Source organism: Suncus etruscus, chromosome 12 (assembly GCF_024139225.1).
Source record: "Suncus etruscus isolate mSunEtr1 chromosome 12, mSunEtr1.pri.cur, whole genome shotgun sequence".
Lineage (NCBI taxonomy): Eukaryota > Metazoa > Chordata > Mammalia > Eulipotyphla > Soricidae > Suncus > Suncus etruscus.
The window spans coordinates 83,344,266-83,366,910 of record NC_064859.1 but is presented as its reverse complement, the minus strand read 5'-3'; positions in this window follow the sequence as shown (position 1 = coordinate 83,366,910).

The following is a 22,645-nucleotide window of genomic DNA, read 5'->3' as shown; positions in this document are numbered from 1 at the left end:
ATGGTGTAAGTCTTGATCTGACACTGGCACAATGATATCTAATGGCAGTAGATTGATGTCTTAGTTCAAACAAAAGTAGGTGTTCTCAGTAGTCTGCCTTCTTTTTTTTTTTCTGTACTCAGGTCCTCAGCAGATTGAATGATGACCACTCTAAATGAGAATAGTATCTTCTTTCCTCAGTCCACTGATTCAATGAATTTTCTTCCTGATGTACTTTCACAAGAACACCAAGAAATAATTGTTTGACCAATGGGGACATATCTTATATTCCAGTCAAGTTGATGCATAAAATCAACCAAAACACAGCTATAGGAAATAATAGGTTCTAACAAAAAGCTTTCTCTATTATATCGAAGAACATTCAGTTCTCCACAGGAATCTCATCTAAGAGGTTGGAAAGCAAGACAACCCACCCTGATTCATCCATTTGCCCAGCTTTTCTTAACCATAAGGAAAGCCTCTGGTCTTCTTTCTTATCATTCCAGCCTCTCTGTTCTTTTTTCTATGTTTCCAATACCATCCCTGGTTGGCTCCATTTAATGATTTCTTAATTAGAGTCTAGCATAATGCCTTTCAACAAGAGCTCCAATGTAATTGCAATCATTCAGCTTCCATTCATGGTTTTAAGTTTTTGTTTATCTTTAATCTCTTATGTGATTTATGTATTTACATGCATCATTATCTCCTTCAGTGGGTTTCATTAGAAAGGAACTAGATCAGAGGTGGCAGCTCATTCAATCTTGTGAAAGAATAGAATGGGTTCACTTTACTGATGTTTATTTTTAGTTTTTAATTTATCTGTATTTATATTTCCCAACATTGGACTTATCATAAAAATTCATTCTCAACAAAAGCATGTAAGTTCATATGAATTACTAAAAATATCTGTGAATGCTGAATGAGTGAAATTAAGAACACGCTATACATATAAGTTATACTTATAAGTTTCTATTTGACTTTGAAGTCAAGAAGAAATATGAACGCAAGGAAAAAATCTGTTCTTAATAATCTAGAATATTGAAGTTTTGCCAAAGGTGTCAGTAGATGTGAACAGGTAATATAGAAGGTCACAGAGGCAACCAAGAGCCTGTCTCAATATTTTCCCATTCATCAACATCAACTCTAAATACTTTTAGGAAAATCTGCCAATATCTCTTTAAAATTAGAAATTGGAAGTGGAAAAGATATCATAGGGGGTTAAGTCACTTGCCTTGCACATAGTCAACCCAGTTTGATCTCTGGCAGTACATATTGTCCCTTATTCACTACCAGGAGTAAGTCCTGAGCACCATTGAGTATGCTTTATCTTCTCCCCATCAACACTTAGAAACTGGGCTGGGAATACGACATAAGGGGCTTGAATACAGGCTTTGCAAGTAGGAGTTCTGGTTTTGATTCCAAGCAGAGAGCTGAAGGAGCTGCAGATCATTGCCATACATGGTCTCCAAATTTAAAACTATCCAAATAAGTAATTAAACTAAAAGTTAGGTATTTTTATCATCTTCTTAAAAATGTCTGGACTCTAGGGTAGGCTAACAGTTTGAATTCCATCAACAAGTTCAAGTATCTTAAGGCACCACTCTGAAGATAAAAGCACAGGCTGCCATGAAATTTCATTCATATTCCAGGGCCACTTTAACTTCTGTGAAAGACTCTTCTATGGAAGTGACTGGAATGCTGCCTTCCATTCTCCATTATAGATTACCACAGATTTTATGCATTTCCATTATGGAGATGTAAGCAACACCTTAATGATTATGGCAGACAATAGGTAAAATAGTCATCAATACTTTCTCCCTTCTGGACACTCACCTGAGCAACAATTTCCAGACCAATTTAGAGAAGTTAAGTCAATACTACACATTTTTGACCAAGGAATATAAGTAGACAAGGGCTGTTTTCTTTGAAATAGGTAAGAACTTCACAATATCTTCTTTTATTCTTTCTCTCCATTCTTTGTTCCATGGGAATTTTGGAGGCCAGGTATAATTAAAAATAATTCCATAGAGTGAAAGGTATCATGGATGACATAATTGAAAAAACTATGATCAAATTTTGGAGTAAGACATATCAACAAGGAAGGATTTATATTACTTTAATCCATTGATACTATTTGGTAATGTTATTGGATTTTTTTTTTTTTGCTGATTGTTCTTACCATTAGTATATTGAATGGAATCTTTAAAGTAGAGCCTTTACTATTTGGGTATACAAATATTTGTATTTATGTGTTATTAATAAGCAATTAGAAAGCATCAGGAAGATGAAAGATAATATAGGGGTTAAAGCATTTAGCCTTGTATCCAGTTGATTCCTGGAACTATATGTGGTCCCCTGAGCATTGTGTGCTCAAAAAAAACAAAAGAAAATATAAATATGTGAAAAATAATAGTATGCTCTTTCAAAAATGTTTAACAATAAAGACTTCTCATTATGTTGAGTTCTTTCTTTTTTCAAATTGTATTTGCTCCATCCAACAACTATTTTTGTCTTATTACTGTACTTGTTACTGTACTTGTTATTATGCCTCCTTTATACTCTTATTAAATACCTATGAGTTAGTAGAGAAATATAGACAACTTTTTGTATGCTAGTATATTTTCTTTATTGTCCTATGCCTGAATGATTTAATGACAGAAAGCTCTGATTTATAATAGTATATAAACAAGAGCTGTAGTTATAGACCTCCTTGTGATTTCTTCGCAGTGCCTCAAGATTTACAATAGAATGAAAGAAAAAAAAGGTAGGCAAAGTAGAGACCAGAGAGATAGTACAGAGGGTAGTGCTATTGCATATGGCTAACACAGGTTTTATTCCCTGCACCCCATTTTATTCTGAGCCTGCAAGGAGTAAGCTCTGAGTACTGCTGAGTGTGGTAAAAAATATAAGCAAAGTTAATTCAAAAGGTTAACTAACAAAGATAATTAAAAAATGTAAGCTTATATCTAAGAAGTTAGATGTAATTGAAGATACTCCAACTCCAAAGGTGCAAAAGGGGCAGACTGCTCATCAACTAAGATATCTGATATCGATTCATATTGATTAGTTAATTTTGTATCTGCAATTTTGGGCTCATAGTAGAGAATCAGACATATTACCTGCTTGGTGGAGTACCAAAGAGAAGCTTTGGGAAACCTGGGTGTCTTTTTAAAAATATTTTTATTTAAAGAAAAAACATTACATAGTTTATATAACTTATCATTATACATTTGTTTCAAGATATGGGAAATCAGTTATTGAAAAATAGAAAGGAAATAGAATGAAAAAAATAGAAAATGAAAGAGTAGGAAAAAGAAAGAAGAAAAATTTCAGTAGCAAATATATCTGTGAAAATTATAGTATTTCTAATAAAGTTATTAATACAATAGCAAAATGTTTAGTAAGCTATTTTTAAAGATAAGAGATAAAATATACAGTATGGGACACAGCAAAAGCGGTACTGAGAGGAAAATTTATAGCTTTGCAAGCACACATCAGGAAAGAAGAAGGGGCATACATGAATAGCTTAATGATGCAGCTCATAGAATTAGAAAGTACTCAACAAAAGGACCCAAAAATAGGGAGACAGAGGAAGTAACAAAGCTGAGAGCAGAAACCAATGAAGTGGAAACCTGAAAAACAATCCAAAAGATCAACGAAAGCAGAAGTTGGTTATTTGAAAAAATAAACAAGATTGATAGACCACTGGCAAAATTAACAAAAAGAGAGAGAGAGAGAGAGAGAAATTTGATAACTCTTATTAGTAATGAAAAAGGAGAGATCACTACTGATATGGTAGAGATCCAAAAGGAAATCAGAAACTACTTTGAGAAACTCTATGCCACTAAAAATAAAAACCTGAAGAAATGGATAAATTTTTGGACTCATAATCTTCCATGGTTGAATGAAGAGGATGTAGAATATCTAAACACCCTCATTACTATTGAGGAAATTAAGACAGTAGTCAAATGTATGACCAAAAACAAAAGTCCAGGCCCAGATGGATTTACTAATGAATTCTTTCAAACCTTTCAAGAGGAACTTCTACCAATCCTGGCAAGACTCTTTCATGAAATAGAAAAAACAGGAACACTTCCAAATAGCTTTTATGAAGCTAACATCACCTTGATACCTAAACCAGACAGAGATGCTACCAAAAAAGAAAATTATAGACCAATATCACTGATAAATACAGATGCAAAGATCCTCAACAAAATCCTGGCAAATAGGATTCAATGCCTCATTAAGAAGATCATCCACTACGATCAAGTAGGTTTCATCCCAGGAATGCAAAGATGGTTTAACATCCGTAAATCTATCAACATAATACACAACATAAACAAAAAGAAAAAAAGAAATCACATGATCATATCAATAGATGCAGAGAAAGCATTTGATAAGTCTCAACACCCATTCTTGATCAAAACTCTCAGCAAGATGGGAATGGAAGAAACCTTTCTCAATATAGTTAAGGCCATCTATCACAAGACAGAGGCAAATATTGTCTTCAATGGAGAAAAACTGAAAGCCTTTCCTCTAAATTCTGGCACAAGACAAGGCTGTCCTCTCTCACCACTCCTATTCAACATAGCACTGGAAGTACTTGCTATTAGCGATTAGGCAAGAAAAAGATAGCAAGGAAATTCAGATAGGAAAAAAAGAAGTCAAGCTCTTGCTGTTTGCAGATGACATGATACTCTACCTAGAAAACCCTAAAGTCTCTACGAAAAAGCTTCTAGAAACAATAGACTCATATAGCAAGGTGGCAGGCTACAGAATTAACACATAATCAATGGCCTTTCTATACACCAATAGTAATAAGGAAGAAATGGACATTAAGAAAACAACCCCATTCACAATAGTGCCACACAAACTCAAATATTTTGGAATCAACTTGACTAAAAAGGTGAAGGACCTATACAAGGAAAACTATAAAACTCTGCTCCTAGAAATAAGAGAGGACACATGCAAGTAGAAGCACATACCCTGCTCATGGATTGGCAGGATTAACATCATTAAAATGGCAATACTCCCCAAAGCATTGTACAGATTTAATGCTATCCCTCTAAAGATACCCATGACATTCTTTAAAGAAGTGGATCAGGCACTTTTGAAATTCATTTGGAACAGTAAACACCCTAGAATAGCTAAAGAAATCATTGGGGAAAAGAATATGGGAGGAATTACTTTCCCCAACTTTAAACTGTACTACAAAGCAATAGTTATCAAAACAGCATGGTATTGGACTAAAGACAGGCCCTCAGATCAGTGGAATAGGTTTGAATACTCAAAGCATGTTCCCCAGACACACAATCACTTAATTTTTGATAAAGGAGCAATAAATCCTAAATGGAGCAAAGAAGGCCTCTTCAGCAAGTGGTGTTGGCACAACTGGCTAGCCACTTGCAAATTATTGAACGTAGAACCCCAGCTAACATCATGTACAAATAAATCCAAATAGATGAAAGACCTCGATATCAGACACAAAACCATAAGATATATAGAACAACATGTAGGTAAAACACTCCAGGACATTGAGACTAAAGGCATCTTCAAAGAGGAAACTGCACTCTCCAAGCAAGGGAAAGCAGAGATTAACAGATGGGAATATATTAAACTGAGAAGCTTCTGCACCTCAAAAGAAATAGCGCCCAGGATACAAGAGCCCCCCACTGAGTGGGAGAAACTATTCACCCAATATCCATCAGACAAGGGGCTAATCTCCAAAATATACAAGGCACTGACAGAAATTTACAAGAAAAAAGCATCTAATCCCATCAAAAAATGGGGAGAAGAAATGGACAGACACTCTGACAAAGAAGAAATACAAATGGCCAAAAGACACTTGAAAAAATGCTCCACATCACTAATCATCAGGGAGATGCAAATCAAAACAACTAACTTTTGAACTATCCTAATAATGAGAATGTAGGAGGGAAAGAGAAAGCCTGTCTAGAGTCCAGGTGGGGAGAGAGTGGGGAGGAGGGAGATTTGGGACATTGGTGATGAGAATGTTGCACTGGTGATGGGTGACGTTTTTTACATGACTGAAACCCAAACACAATCATGTATGTAATACATTTGTTTAAATAAAAAAATTAAAAAAAAGAAACAGAAAAAAAATGATATGTCTGTATTTGGCAGCTGTTGTTGTTTGTATAGGTACAGTAAAATATGGAAAAAATAGAAAGATACAATCTTTGGCCTAAAAACAGGGAGACCTTACTCATGAAGTATCTAGCCATAAGTTCACTACAGACTTCATCTAGGCATGCTAAATTGTCTAACCCCAAAGTCTTTTTCTGTAGTACCAGTAAAATATCTTTACAATCATGGTGGTTGCTGTCAGGTTTCTGTAGTTAAAGATCCTGGTCTGGGTGTCTTTAAGCTCTTCTTGCCTTGGAAAGTAGAGAAGAGTCAGCACAATTTCCTTTTATTTCAGAATTTCCTTCATATGCTAGACACTGTAGACAGATTTGATACATGCAATGTCAAAAATAACGCCTTTCCCAACAACGGGCTCTTTTAGACTCCATGGCTAAATTTTTCAGGCAGAATCCCAGACAAAGGAAGAGAAGAGAACTACTGCTGACTTCTTACAGCTTCCAGATTCTGCCTTGTTGCCACTTTTCAATATAGAACATAAGGTTGTACTGGAGTAGAGATTAGAAGAGGCAAGACTTCTTGCTGGAAGTCTTTGAGATATAATTTATCCAAAATGGCTTTTTAAATAATTCTACTGGATAATATGTACTATATTAATACAATACAAATGTAAAATATCTGACATTTTATCTCTAAAATATTTGAAAGATAAGATTATAACATACACAAATTAAAATAATATGAATAATAAAAATATTTTTGCCACAAAATTAAAACTTTTCAAATTGTATGATATTCCCAATAGCTAATAAGAATGGGGAACAGGGGCCAGAGAGATAAAAGTAGGTAGGTTACTTGATTTGCACAACGCTGACCAGTGTTCAATCTTTGGTGTTCCATATAGTATCCATAGCCCTGCCAGAAGTTATCCATGAAGAGAGAACTAAGAATAAGTTCTAAACACAGATGGATGTGGCCATAAAAGTAGACAAAACTAGAAATAAATGTATATGTATATGTTAAGATGAAAAGTCCAAGACATGTGAACTAAACAAATAGTTATAATTTATATTCATAAGGATATTTGTGGTATCTTTCTAAATATATTTTATAAAAATATAAATGAATATATTTATATAGACTATGTCTTTCTTTTTTCTGTAAAGATACTTAAACAATTAGAAGCAGTTACCTCCAATAATAGTGGGAGATCTCAACACTTGATAGGTCAACCAGGTTAAATACAAATGGCCAAAAGACACATGAAAAAGTGCTCCACATCACTAATCATCAGGGAGATGCAAATCAAAACAACGATGAGATACCACCTCACACCACAGAGAATGGCACACATCACAAAGAATGAGAATAAACAGTGTTGGCGGGGATGTGGAGAGAAAGGAACTCTTATCCACTGCTGGTGGGAATGCCATCTAGTTCAACCTTTATGGAAAGCAATATGGAGATTCCTCCAAAAACTGGAAATCAAGCTCCCATATGATCCAGCTATACCACTCCTAGGAATATACCCTAGGAACACAAAAATACAATACAAAAACCCCTTCCTTACACCTATATTCATTGCAGCACTATTTACCATAGCAAGAATCTGGAAACAACCCAGATGCCCTTCAACAGACGAATGGCTAAAGAAACTGTGGTACATATACACAATGGAATATTATGCAGCTGTCAGGAGAGATGAAGTCATGAAATTTTCCTATACATGAATGTACACGGAATCTATTATGCTGAGTGAAATAAGTCAGAGAGAGAAAGAAAAACGCAGAATGGTCTCACTCATCTATGGGTTTTAAGAAAAATGAAAGACATTCTTGCAATAATAATTTTCAGACACAAAAGAGAAAAGAGTTGGAAGTTCCAGCTCATCTCAGGAAGCTCACCACAAAGAGTGATGAGTTTAGTCAGAGAAATAACTACATTTTGAACTGTCCTAATAATGAGAATGTAGGAGGGAAATGGAGAGCCTGTTTAGAGTACAGGCGGGGGTCGGGTGGGGAGGAGGGAGACTTGGGACATTGGTGATGGGAATGTTGCACTGGTGATGGGTGGTGTTCTTTACATGACTGAAACCCAAGCACAATCATGTATGTAATCAAGGTGTTTAAATAAAAAAAAAAGAAAATGTAAAAAAAAAAACCAACAAGAATATATTAGCTCTGAAAAGAGAAATGGAAAAAAGTGGACTAGTATACACTAGTATATAGTGTATGTATATATATGACATTCTATCCCCAGAAAACTGGATACACATTCTTCTCCAATGCACATGAGTCATCCTCCAGAATAGACTACATGCTGCCCATAAAACATATCTTTATAAAGTCAAGAAGATAGAAGTTGTACAAACTACCTTCTGATCACAAGGCACTGAAATTAAAAGTGAACTACAAAGAAACACAAAAGAAAAACCTTTACACCTGGTAACTAAACAGCTCACTATTGAACAACCAGTGAATCAGAGATGAAATCAAAAAGGAAATCAAAACGTTCCTGGAAACAAATGACAATGAAGACAGAAATTGTCAAATCTATGGGACACAACAAAAGAAGTACTAAGCGGAAAATTTTTTTTGTGTGTGTGTGGTTTTTGGGTCACACCCGGCAGTGCTCAGGGGTTATTCCTGGCTCCGGGTTCAGAAATTGCTCCTGTTAGGCACGGGGGACCATATGGGACCCCGGGATCAAACTGATGGCCTCCTGCATGAAAGGCAAACGCCTTACCTCCATGCTATCTCTCCCTCCGGCACTAAGCAGAAAATTTATAGCCTTGCAAGCACACATCAGAAAGGAAGAAGGGGCCTATATAAAAAGTTTAATGACACAGCTTTTAAAATTAGAAAAGGATTAACAAAAGAAAGGGTTACCTCTGGGAAGAATAGTCCCTCTTTAAAAAATAGAAAAGGATTTTTATGCATTAATATCTAGTATAAATATGTTTTATTTCATACAATTTGTATGTTTTAGTAAATATTTTTGAAAAATTTAAGAAAAATACAAATTAACAATATATATATATATATATATGTATATGCATATGTATATTTTAACCATAGCTATCAAAATTCCTCTTACAAAAAGAAAATAGCACATGTAGTCAGTTGAAGCATCAGGAGAAATTCAGCTTTATTACAAGGCCCTAAGGGACATGTGCCATTCTCCACCTGGCTTCTAAGCTAAGCTGTCCAGTTCCTGCTGTTCTCTATATCTTAGCTGCTTTTGCCTCTGTACTTCCACCCCCCCCCCCCAGGCAAACCCTTAATTACCAACTACAGACCCCCCCCCAGGTGTGGGTGGGTCTGACCATCCAGGTGAGATTAGCATATGGAATTGGGGGAGGAGTAACAGCCTGTCAGATAAAAAAGACAATACTAGCACAGAATCTTTGGACACAGAAGATAAGCATATTGTAAATATTGCAACACAATTGTAAACTTTATGCAGAGTATTTTAGCTATAACACACAGGTTAATAATAATATGTTCTCTTTCAAACCACATATTTTGCTAACCGGTCATAAATATACATTGTTTTGGACTCCTGAGCTCCACCAAGAGTAAGGCTTGAGTACTGCCTAGTGTGGTTCAAAATGCAAAATCAAAAATTAGAAAAGCAAACAAACAAAAACACATGTATTTTAATGCTAACATTCAATTTTTAAGTACTAGAATTAAAGAACAGAAAAAAAGCCCTGCCAATTTTAATAGGAGCTGCTCCTGAATGTGTCTACCAGTTATGAGGCAGCAAAAATATGCCATCCAAAATGATTTTCTCTAAGGTTGCTTTCACATGAGTCGTGAAGGCAGAATCAAGGTTAAATTTGAACACAAAGTTCCAAGTCAATTTCCCTTAAGGTTTTCTTGTTGGAAGGTCTTAATATCTTTTGAATGGAGGCAGAGTTTAAATTTGTTAAAACACACTTAACAATATGTCTGATGACTTTTTGATTATTTGCTACACTTCTGGAAAGCCCAGAGGAAACAGGGTAACTTCTTTTAGCTCTAATAATTGTTCTCATTTCCATAAGTCATTTTGATTCTCTTTTAAAAATATTAAGATGTTCTTAATAACACCTATATAGTAATACCATTAAAGTCATAGAATTGAGAAAAACTGCTATTTTTCTTAAACTAGAGTATATTTTTAATAGTGTTATTAGTAACTATTCAATGTTTTCTCCCATTTGTTTCTATGATGTTTGTTTCTGCAGTAAATTTTTAATATGACAAAATGCAGGAATATGCTCCCTAAGAATATTGGTAGAAATGATGCTAGATTATGAAATTGTGCTATTAAAATTGTTATTTAAAATGTTAATTATATCCTGCCATAGAATATTATGAAGCAACTCAATTCGGATAAAAGTTATATTATTTTGAAACTTTATAGCTTTAATCCAGAAGATCATCTTTACAAGATAAATTTACCCTAACAAAAATCCAGATTTCTGAATTCTGAAAGATTAGGTAACACAAAATATTTCATCTTTATTAGTAAATATCTATTGTTAATTTAAATCCAGTATTGAACGAATATTTATTAAGGACTCTCAATATAGTTTATATATATAAACTTCTATTTCATGAGGTCACATAACTACATGGGAAACACCAAAAAAAATAGCAACAGCAAGATGTTTCTGAAAGTAAAACGTTAATTTAGGGTCCACAATTATATTGTGGGTAAGACTCTTGCCTTGCACACAACTAACAAAGATTGAACTCTGGTACCCCATAAACCCCCCACAAGCTCGACCAGGAATGATTTTTTAGGGCAGGGCTTAGGAAAAAGCCCTGAGTACCACTTGAGTGACCTAAAACATAACACAAATAACTAGACAAACAAATTCTCAAATAAATGTATGATAAATTCAAGATGTTTCTTACAGCACTTTACTCTGTAGTGTCACTCTAGCAGCAAAAGAGGTTGGGACTGGAAAATGTTTGACAAGATTTGTCATAAACCAATGGAAGAGAAAGACAGAAAAATTAGCAAGTAATTACAATCAAGTATGATTCAATGGAAATCTAAATAGAGAAGCAAGGAAGAGGAGAGTGGGGGAGCTGGAATAGGAGGTGAGGAGAGATGGTTGGGACAGAGAAGGGAGGAAGAAAAACTATTATGGTTCTACTTTCAGAACAGATATCTGGGGGATGATTTTGGATTAAGTTACAACTGATGGCAATGTTTGGGCTGTATTTATTGGAAAGTCCTTGGTTCCTGATGAATCATATAATAAATATTTTGTAAAACATCGTTTTCCCAACTTTCTTAAGTCAACTAATACTTAGAGCTAATTGTTTTTTTTTTTTTTAAAGAGACAGAAAAATAAATTGCCTGCAAAAAAGCAATACAGTGTAGACATTCCCCAAACACCAGCCATTTTGCATCTCATTATCTCTTCTGATTTGGGAGACAAGAGAACCTAAGATAAAAGATGCAAACATGGCCAGCCTCAGGAAACAAGAGAAGGAAGTAGGCCTCTATTTTCCCAAAGTAGAGGCTGCTTTTAAGACCCATGATTCACCTCATGAAAGCTTTCTGGCAAGGAGCTTGCATTAGGACATGGAAGTGAGATATTAGAGCCCCTTGGCTTTCCTCCTCTCAGTGACAAGATATTCTCTTGAACTTATTGCATTTAAAGATGTTCTTTCTTATCATTCGTAGAAAATGTTACAACGGCCAAACGAAATATGTTTTAGACTCCGCATTCATCAATAGCTTTCTTACGGGAAAAAGTATATTTTAAAAGGTGACTCATGTTTATGTAAGCATGTCTAAGTTTCACACTGTCCAGTATGGCAGTTAATGATAAATCCTCTGAATAAATGCGTTTCTGCATTTCTACACATGTAACACATAGAGTTACAACTGAGCTAAAAGTAACATTTTCAGATGTTTGGTCTTTCCAAGCAAATTGACTTCCTGAGTTGGGACACTGCTGAAAACCGCTGAGCCAAATTTTCCCAGTGCCAAAGCTACTCCCTAGTAGGGTAAGACCCATTTGGAAGTTGCATTAAAATTTCTTCAGGCTTCCAGAAAGTGAAGATTTCAAGAAGGAATCAGAGCTACATCATTAGAAAAGTTAATGCATTTTGAAATGAGAGCATTTTTTTCTAATTTAAGTTGAAAATATGCACTAAGTGTTTTTAGATGATCAATTAGAATTATCTTTTTTAAAAGGGGAAAAAGGGTCCAGAGAGATAGCACAGCGTGTAGGGAAATTTGCCTTGCACAAGGCGGACCAAGATTCAGTACCCAGCATCCTATAAAGTCCTTTGAGCCTACCAGGAGCAATTTATGAGCGAAGGGCCAGGAGTAACTTCTGAATGCCGTGGGATGTGGCCCCAAAATCAAAACAAACAAATAAAAAGGAGAGAAATTTGTGCTGCATTTTTCTAGTAGAGACTATTTGTGATTATCAATATGAACCAGCTAATAGAGGTTTTAATAATAAATGTAGGAAACAAATGAAAATCCCATTTTTTCTCAATATCAGAATATCTAGGGCCTCACATATGCAAGGTGTGGGCTTTAACACTGACCTTTATTCCCACACCTTTAAAACTCTTTCTATTTTAACTTTATTGCTTTGAAATTTAAATGAACTCAGCTAAGCATGAGAAAATTCTCAGATAGGGCTCAGTAACTATGTTCCAAAAAGACGCATATTAGCCACAGAATCAAGAAGCAGCAGTGTGGTATACTGACCAATGAAATATTTGGAGATTTTTCTCTTTGGAATTCCAGATGTACAAAATTTCAGATACTTGCTTCTGAGGAAATTTCTGACCCTCTTCAAATTTTGACTTTGAAACATACAAAATAGAAATTATATTCAGTGTAAAAATGATTCACTATACAAAAATTTTAAAGAGCTTTTAAGAACATTTTCAATTAATTGTGAATATCTCAGAAATGTATTAGGAAAATGAGTCATGTTGGATATTGAATAATAAGTTTAATCCTTTAACAATAGGTTTAATCCTTTAATAACTCAAAGTTAAAAACATTATCTAAAATGTTAATATTTTAAAGTGTTTTATATACAGTTGTTCATTCTTCAAAAGGTATTCAATATGATTTAACATTTTCTAGACAGAATTGTGTGGTTTTTATTTTAGTCATATTTAAAGTTTGCAAAGCCCATGCACTTCTACTAAATAAACCTTAATTTGAAATTTAGACTGTTTGCTTTATATTGTTTAGAAATGTTCTTTTTTGTAGTAATTTCATCTCAGAAAAACTCTTTGGCCAAAGAAGACAATCTTCCATTGACAGATGGAATGGGCAGAGAAAAATAATAGTATTATATAATGAATTTTGAAAATTTTCTAATTAAAATATTTTTGAAGGAAAAAGTCAAATAATGGCATCTAAAATTTGAATTTTCAAAAGAGTAAATTATACCCCAATCTTTCAACTTTAAAAGATCACTATCAAATAAAAATTGGCATATTGAATTACCATACATAGTCTTTCAATAGTGACCCAATATTTTATAACAACTGCATATTCAAAAACAACATGCTGTTTTTGTTCCTACCAAATTTTTATCTGAAAAAAAATCATATTCCTTTATATTCTATGCAACAATTCTTCAAGATTTAGACTGATGCACCTACAATTTAAGAAAGTAAAACTATTTTCTTTTTTGTTTGTTTTGCTTTTCTTAATATAAATCATATAGATTTCATATGATGCAACTCTGATCCAATAAAATTATTTCCAAAATGAGAACTTTTTCTTACATTTTCCAATGATTTAATCAGACTATACTGGCATATTCATTCCTATAAGAGCCAAGAAAATCTATATGGATTATTTCAGTGCTGTAGAAATGAAAACTAGGAGGTATTTAGAACATTTTACAGTGATTTACTCACTCTGTATGATAAAATTTTCCAACTTCAAGCTTAACGAAAAGTAATTTAATTTCAACGTTTTACTGAAAGGCAAAGCCAGACTTTCTCAGTGGCCAAAAGGCAGGGCCAGCTGGAATTATAGAGCCCATAGAGAATGACTTAACCTGAGGCCAGTGAGTTTTAGGTTAGAAAGTTTCCTGGTCTATAAAACTAACTTCCTCTCTTCTAATAAGGAAACAGATCTAGCTAAGTTAGTGTTGAAACATAAATTGGGTAAAGCACTTCTAAATCATCTTGGGAAAAAGAACTCAACTCACTCCTTTTGTCCAAGAAGATAGAATGTCAGTGGATAGAAGTAGTCATAGAAACTTCTAGTAATGTTTTGGATTAATTTGTTTTGTGGCTTTAATTTGAGTCTAATATCTTTGCTAATCATCTAGGATAGGTCTTGAGGCAACTAGAGGCATTGTCTATGTAAGGATGAGAATGAGATTGTTTATCATTTAGGATTCAATTATAAGACAAAGAAGACACAGTGGTTTAGTAATTAGTAGTAGTTATAATAGGGGATAGAAAACATTTTTTTTTTTTTCAGATTTTGCACCTTGCCAGACAGTATTTAGAGCTTACTTCTGGTGCTATGCTGTGGGATCATTTCTAGGCCGGGCTAAGGGGACTGAATGCATGGCAGAGGATCATAACTGATTTATCTGCCTGAGAGCCAAATGTCATACCACTGTACTAATGCTCTTGCCCCTGGAAGGAAATTAAAAAAAAATGGAGATACTCTATAGAGAAAAACAGGAATAAGAAATGAAAGGAACACTCTTCTTAGTAGAAACCAACAACAACAACAACAAAAACTTGAAACAGAAGGTTCAAGAAACCTTAATTCACAACCTACCTCAGCAGCTGAGCTTCTGTCCTTGTTGGAGAGCATGACTCACACACTGGGTGGCAGAAAAGCTGGACTGTGCATTTTTCACTCAGCTTTCTATTGTGCCAGCAAAGTAACTTGCTGAAGGTATTGAGTTACGAAATCTTTAGGGAAATCTTTGGCAATTGAATACTGCTGGTTACAGGTGGTGCATGGAAGGGTTCTGGTATTGGAGTAACTGCGCATGTTCCAGAAGCTCAGCACTGGTAAGTGCGTGGACAGTCAAAGTCAGGTCCCTAGGAAACCGTGACTTGCATACAACTACTAAGAGTATCCTGAATTTGAATGGAAAACTCTCACATTATTTGACAACTTCTAATATAACATTAGTTTTCAAGAGGGAGATTATTTCAAAAGTCCTTCTGTATTTCAAAATAACAGTGAAGGTGGATTCAGAAATTATAGGCAATAACTTAGCTTTCAAGAACTTTGAGAAAATATGTCACCTGTGGTCTTGCTCAGCAAAAGGTACTTTCCACATGGGTAGGCAAGCTACCGATGGGAAGGGAGAGACAATGCACATCTTAGAGTTAGCTTTATTAACTAATACTGAAGTTCACTTCTTCTCCCTGTACCAATGCATTATTGTTGCAACGTAATCTGTTCTTTTCATATTAATGTCAAGAATTCTTGCAAAAATAACAGGTCCATGGTCTGGACCAGTGGTGCAAGTAGTAGGGCATTTGCCTTGCATGCTGTTTGATCCTGGGGGTCCCATATGGTTCCCCAAACCAGGATCAATTTCTGAGCACATAGCCAGGAGTAACCCCTGAGCATCACCCGGTGTGGTCCAAAAAACAAAAATAAATAAATAAAAATATAAAATAACAGGTCCTACGACTTACCACTAAAAATCTTTCTATTTGAATTCATTTTAATGGCAGTACAAAATACTCAAAATTTTTCTTGGCACATTATGAGCACTCAGTAAGCATAATCTAGTAGTAGTATTAGTGGTCATTCATGCTGCAGAGAACATTAAAAATTTTACATTATAAAGAATTAGAAGCCCACAGCCCTTTTTCTTAGGCATCACTATAACCTTATCCCATTTTTCTAACAAGTTGCTACTATGCAGTTGGAGAGGTCTTATGTAAATAGAGTTTTCAACAGATGTTTCCTAGAGAGCTGTCATTATTTTGTTAGGATAAGTCTTTTCGAAATAGATATTATAAAATACTGAAATGTCAACAGATATTTTCTAATCTTTTTATTTTCTGCTTCCCAACTTAAATCAGGTTATTTCATGATCCTCTGAGTTCATGGACTAATAACAGTCAGTTATATATTAACTTAGAGGTAGGCTTTGGGAAATTGGAAATCATACTGTTTTGGAGGAGGGGATAACAGGGAGTGACACAGAGAGAGTAGTAGAGGCTCTTGGGCACTTTGATAGTGATGAGGTGCTATAATTTTATTCATCAGAACCAAGCAAGTCAACTCTATTATAAATATCTTATTTCTTTTTTTTAATCTTCAGTTTTTAATTTTTTAACTAATATCTTTGCTTAAGCACTATGATTACAAACATGTTTGTAGTTGGGTTTCAGTAATAAAAAAGAACTAGAATTAAAATAATTTAACACATTTCAAGAATCTCACGGTCTTTAAAGAAGAACGGTTTCATGTTTGGCCATTAAGTATAGTTCTTTTCTAGTTTGAATGTTCATCACTACTAAGAAGTTAAAATAGTCTTAAGGTATCCCTTTGTCAAGAACCATTACTCAATGTCAATAAGAACAGCACTCAGGATTGGGGGTTTAGAGGGTCACATACAGGCATTCTTGTTGCCTCTGAAACTCCAGAGTAGATAACTCAAAGATGATTCCTGTTCTTCCACTAAAATGCTTAGTTACCCTTGAGGGTTTCTTAATCCTATAATTCTTTTTTTGCTCATCTGAAAAACATGAGTAATAACAGTGTCCACATTAAAGCATTGTTGTGTAGACAAAGGTTTATAAACTCTTTCTGTTTAAACTCATAAAGATTTATAACCATGCCTGGCTTATAATAAGTACTCATGCAAAGTGCCAGCTAGTTGTTCCACAAACTATTTGTTTTCTCCTCTGGGCCATAAATCTAGATTTCCTTTCTTAGTCTTTTTTTCATTTAGTGTGGTCATGGACTGGAAATCTAAAATGGACATAAGTTTTTAAGCAAGACCTAGGAAACACCTTGAAAATCCACCTTTTTACTTCCATCTTCTTGATACAAGTAGAGAATTCAGCAAAAAATTTTAAGACCTTGAAGTTTGAAGATTCAAATATTAAAAGATTTGGGTTCTTCCATCATTATATAAATGGCTTTCTGCCAATTTCCCATCTTGAAAGTGTTTTGAATGATAAATAAGCCTATACTTTATCAAACAATCATATGTTGGGGCTGTTCGTAAGAGCAGTTTATGTTTCTGTCAATAATACAGAAGAGTTCTTTTCTGCAAGTCTTTGCAAACACCTTTTACTCTTATGTTTTTAATGATGAAAACTTGATTAATGAGCACTCTAAAAATTAAGTATTATTTTGTAATTATTGGCCATTTTCATAATGTAAAGAATCTGACCACAGCTACTTTCAAGTTATTATTATGATATTATTAAATAACAAAATCATTTCAATGAACTGATAAGAATCAATTCCAAAACAACATAGCAAAAGCAGAAATCATTCCCTGACTGAAATAGTACTTATTTATATTAATATTTTTTGATGCAGCTGTTATTTTATATAACAAATATTAAAATAAATAATTACTAACCAAAATAATATAAATTATTTTACTCATTGGAGAAAGGAAGATTTTGGTTTTCTCATAAACCCAAATTCATACACTAATTTTATTGTTGGATTTTATTTATTTATCTATTTATTTTCTGCATAAACACTAACAGAACTGCAGAAAGCAAGAGAGAATTCAAATTTTGTTCAGTAAGATCTGATGCCTCAGTACACAAGAGGTATAGTTTCTCTGTGTTTTTCTCCTAAACAAATATTGATAATTACCTAAAAAGACAAATGTAAATGAATGAAGGATGTTGCTACTGAAGTCTAAAGATAGTAAATAAACACCTCTTCACTACAGTACACTACAATATCACTGCCCTATGAATGTCTTTAGAATTTTTTTAATTTTTATTTTGATCATAGTGGCTTACATATCTTTCACATTAGTATTTTAGGTACATATTAACATAGAATCAGGGGAATACCCACCACTAAATTTGTCCTCCCCCCTTCCCTGTTCCCTTTCTGCAACCCATATCCCCCACCATCACCCCCAGGCTGCTAGAGTAGGTGGTCCCCTCTTTGTCTAGCTTACTATCAGTGATCATACATCTGTTTGGTCCTGGTGCCCTCCCTTGTTTCTCCCTCTATTTGAGAGGCTAACCTAGATAAATCGAGTTATGTGGGTTTTTTTTTTTTTGAGGGAAAGAAAGGAAATAGAAAGGGGTAAAGATTAAGCAAAAAATTTTTTAAATAAATAAATTAATTAATTAATAAAAATATGCTGAAAATGGGCGGAGACCTTATAGTGGCTATCAGCCTCTTACAGATGACTGGTTGTTACAACCAGGACCAGATAGTACACATCCCAGGACCAATAACAACAACAACTAAAGCTCTAACCTAGCTTTTGGTCTACATTCTGTTCAGCAAACAAGATCTCCATCCAATTCCAGAGGTCTGACTGAGACAACCGCAAGTGAGCGGGTCTTCCAGAAACAAAACGAAAGACTCTGTCCCAGGCTCCAATCCTAGGAGCAACATAATGACCAAGAACACCAACTACAGAAGATGAATTAAAACGACACTGAAGAAGCAGACCTGCTAGAACCACAAAGAAAGCCTTCATCATAAATTCCATTCCTTGAGCTGCACAGTCACCAAGATCTCTAGATACAGAGGTCTGATTTTACCATCTATGACTAAGCAGAAGTCTTCCATACACCACAAAAGCACCCAGGGGAGAGTAAATGATCATGCAAGGAGTCTATAGTTAATCCCATGACAGTATACTTCAGGGATGGTGAAATCCTGTATCTCCTAGGCCAAGGGAATTCCTTCTACAATATCCCCGATAATTACTGTGCCCATGCAGGGGAGGGGGGAATAAAAAAAAGCACAAAATAATCATTTTTCCACATATATATTTATTGACTGATTGTTTTTTGACGTCTTTATTTTGGTATAGATATTGAAGTTGATGTCTCCTTTTTTATTTTATATTATTTTATCTTATCTTTCTTTCTTTTTGCACTCCGGCATGATTTGAATTCAGAACTGAGACTATTGTGTGGTGCTTCTCTTTATTGCTCTAGGGCTCAATGGATATTTAATAGAATTTTTTTATTGTTTTTATTTCCCTCTGTACTCAAAACTTGTGAAAGATAATCATACAAACATTTTATACACGAAGTTCTTGTATTCTTTTTTATATGATATTTTTTATTTAAACACCTTGGTTACAAACATGATTGTGATTGTGTTTCAGTCATATAAGAAGACACCCCCAGCACCAGTCCCCACCACCAATGTCCCAAATATCCGTCCTCCCCATCCCACCCCCTCCTGTACTCTAGACAGGCTTTCTATTTCCTTCATACATTCTCATTGTTAGGCTAGTTTGCAATGTAGTTATTTCCCTAACTAAACTCATTACTCTTTGTGGTGAGGTTCATGAAGTGGGCTGTAACTTCCAGCCCTCCTCCCTTTTGTCTCTGAAAATTATTGCAAGAATGTCTTTTATTTTTCTTAAAACCCATAGATGAGAGAGACCATTCTGCATCTCTCTCTCTCTCTCTCTCTCTCTCTCTCTCTCTCTGACTTATTTCACTCAGCGTAATAGATTCCATGTACATCCATGTATAGGAAAATTTCATAACTTCATCTTTCCTGACAGCTGCATAATATTCCATTGTGTATATGTACCACAGTTTTTTTAGCCATTCGTCTTTTGAAGGGCATCTTGGTTGTTTCCAGAGTCTTGCTATGGTAAATAGTGCTGCAATAAATATTATTAGAACCCAAATATGACAACATTTTCCCTTCAAAATGTACCTTTTCTTTGATTTAACATAGATAGTTGTTTAAATTACTTCAATAGACGTAAGTCTCATTACGTTGATCAAAAAATGACTAGCATTAAAAAACTTATGTCTTTACAACTATCTATATTGGTGTGCTGGTTTTTTTTTTATTATTCAAAGATAACTCTAAAGAAAAGCCTATTTAATGTGCACTTCATATTTATCACAATGAATGTGATAAACTAAAAAATGTATAAACAAATTGTTCTAATTAATTATAAAGTGAAAATAAATCTTTCAAAAACTCACAACAGATTTCTTTAATTAATATTAATTTTATTATATTTGAGGGGGAGGTTGGGCCACACCTGGTGGCACTCAGGGGTTACTCCTGGCTCAACACTATTATTGATATAGAGGGAGTAATAAATATTTTTAAATAGCAGGTATAATCAACTGCAAATGCATATCATTTGCCTGAAATCTTGAGATAAAACTATCAAGTAAAATAATCTTAGACCAAGTCAGCAGTTTCCAATTTGTGTGATATGCGGAACCCTCACTGGACTCAATACAGTGAAAGCAGTGGATGGTTCATTGACCACAAGAAGGCCCTTAGGACTAGACTTGGTGATCTCTGATATCATCTGCCACTGTTCAAGGTAGTTACTGTTTAGAGTCTACCAAGAGATCTGAGTTGTTAGATTTTTCAATGCATAATTTGACTTTCATTGAATAAGATGTGCGTAAGGTTTTATGGTCTGGGTGTATCCATGCCCTAGAAATATGGTTCCTGTGGTCTAGACTTTTGAATGAACTCAGAAGACTTTATTCCCAACAAGACTTTTATTTATTTTTTGATACCACTCTAGTTTTATATTATTTATTAATGTAATTCATGGATAGCATAACAATATTAAAACCATGACTAAAAACAAAAATAATCATAAATGTTATTATTCCTGTGTATTCAATATGTCCTTTTTATATATGTTACTCTTCAAACATCTGTTAAGTATTTTCTATGAGCATATTAAGGATAGGTAAATAAATTATTATTAAAACATATTGTGATGTATATCAATGATATAAAGTAGACTATACCTTTATAAGATCATTTTCCAATTTTTTTTTACAATCTACTCTTTTTTAAATTTATTTTACTATTGTGCTTTACAAATTCCTTCATACTTGTATTTCTGACATATAATAAATCAGGGTCATTCCCACCACCAGTGTTGACCTCCCTCCGCTAATGTTCTCAAAGTGCATCCTATACCACCACAATTTGCCCTTTGGCCTGCCAGTATAAAAGGCCCATTTTAAGTTTAGATCATTGTAGTTTGGATCTCTTGAGTCTATTGTTGTTGACTTTGGCTTGAATATTTAGTTCTGTTATTTTTTCTCCACCAATGTATCTGAGACCACTTGGCTCCTGATCCGCATCCTTTATTTTTTTTTGTTCTTAATTTTACCAAAAAATGCAGAAATATGAAATAAAACAAAGTCATCTGTGTCCCAGATAACTTCTCTATATCCTCACATATTGCCCCCACAAAATACCATGACATATGTTATACCCATTCTACAGATAATAAAATAAAAGCTCAACATTTTGAACCATATAGTATATCAATTCTGAGATTGAATTTAAAATCACATCTTTCCAATAACAGAGCTCTTTTATCACATTTTTGTGCCTCTTTCAAATATTTTATCTTGTTATTAGTAATATAACCTCAACATACACATTGCCTATGCCCCATTTTCTCATTATATTCATGAACTTATTCATTCATGAACTTATAGTTTTCTACAAGGCACCCTCCTCTTCCTGCTACAACTCTTCTAAAATTGTTTTCTTTTCTTCCCATTTTCTACCACAAAGTCTATCTTGACCTACTAATTTTAAGACTCTTCCACCTATGAAGTTGTAAATAATAATTTATATAGGTAACAATTTAGTTTTTGATCCAAATTATTTTTGTTAGCTACTATTTTATTTCTTTGTTTTACTTACTCTTAACATGGATGATATTTTTTAACGTTATTTAAATACATCTTTGATTCTTAAAGAGAGGCATAAAACCGATGAGAGACCAAAAAAGGATGTATTTATGCAGGTGCTTAATTTTAAAATGCCAGATCTATATAATTCATTACTAAATTTTTACTATCAAAATAAAAGCACCTCATGAAAATAGTATTTTATAGATGTATTGCAAAGAATGGCTGCGTTTAAGATATATGCCAGTATTCATAAGATACTTCCATCTGAACTTTGTCATTTGATTAGAGAATGCAAGGGTTTGCTAATAGACTAAGATATAATGTAGGCATGAAATGTAAGTATGGTTAAGGGTGAGAAAAAGTGGACTAGAGAGATAATAAAAGGATAAGGTGCTTGTCTTGCATGCTACCAACCTGTGTTTGATCTCTGGAACCACATACAGTCCTCAAGCCTGCCAGGAGTGATTCCTGAATACAAAGCTATGAGTGACTCATGTGCACTGCTAGGTTTGTCCTAAAAAACAAAGCTCTAAATAAATGAGGTAGTGAAGGGGGGGAAACTCAGGAAGAGTTTTTTAGATTGACTTGTTGATCAAATAGAATATAAGAAAGAAAACAGATTAAGATGTCCCCGTAGGCATTAGTCTGAGATTACAGGTTACCTAATTTGATGATGAGAGAGTTGACTAAGAAGTATAAAGTCA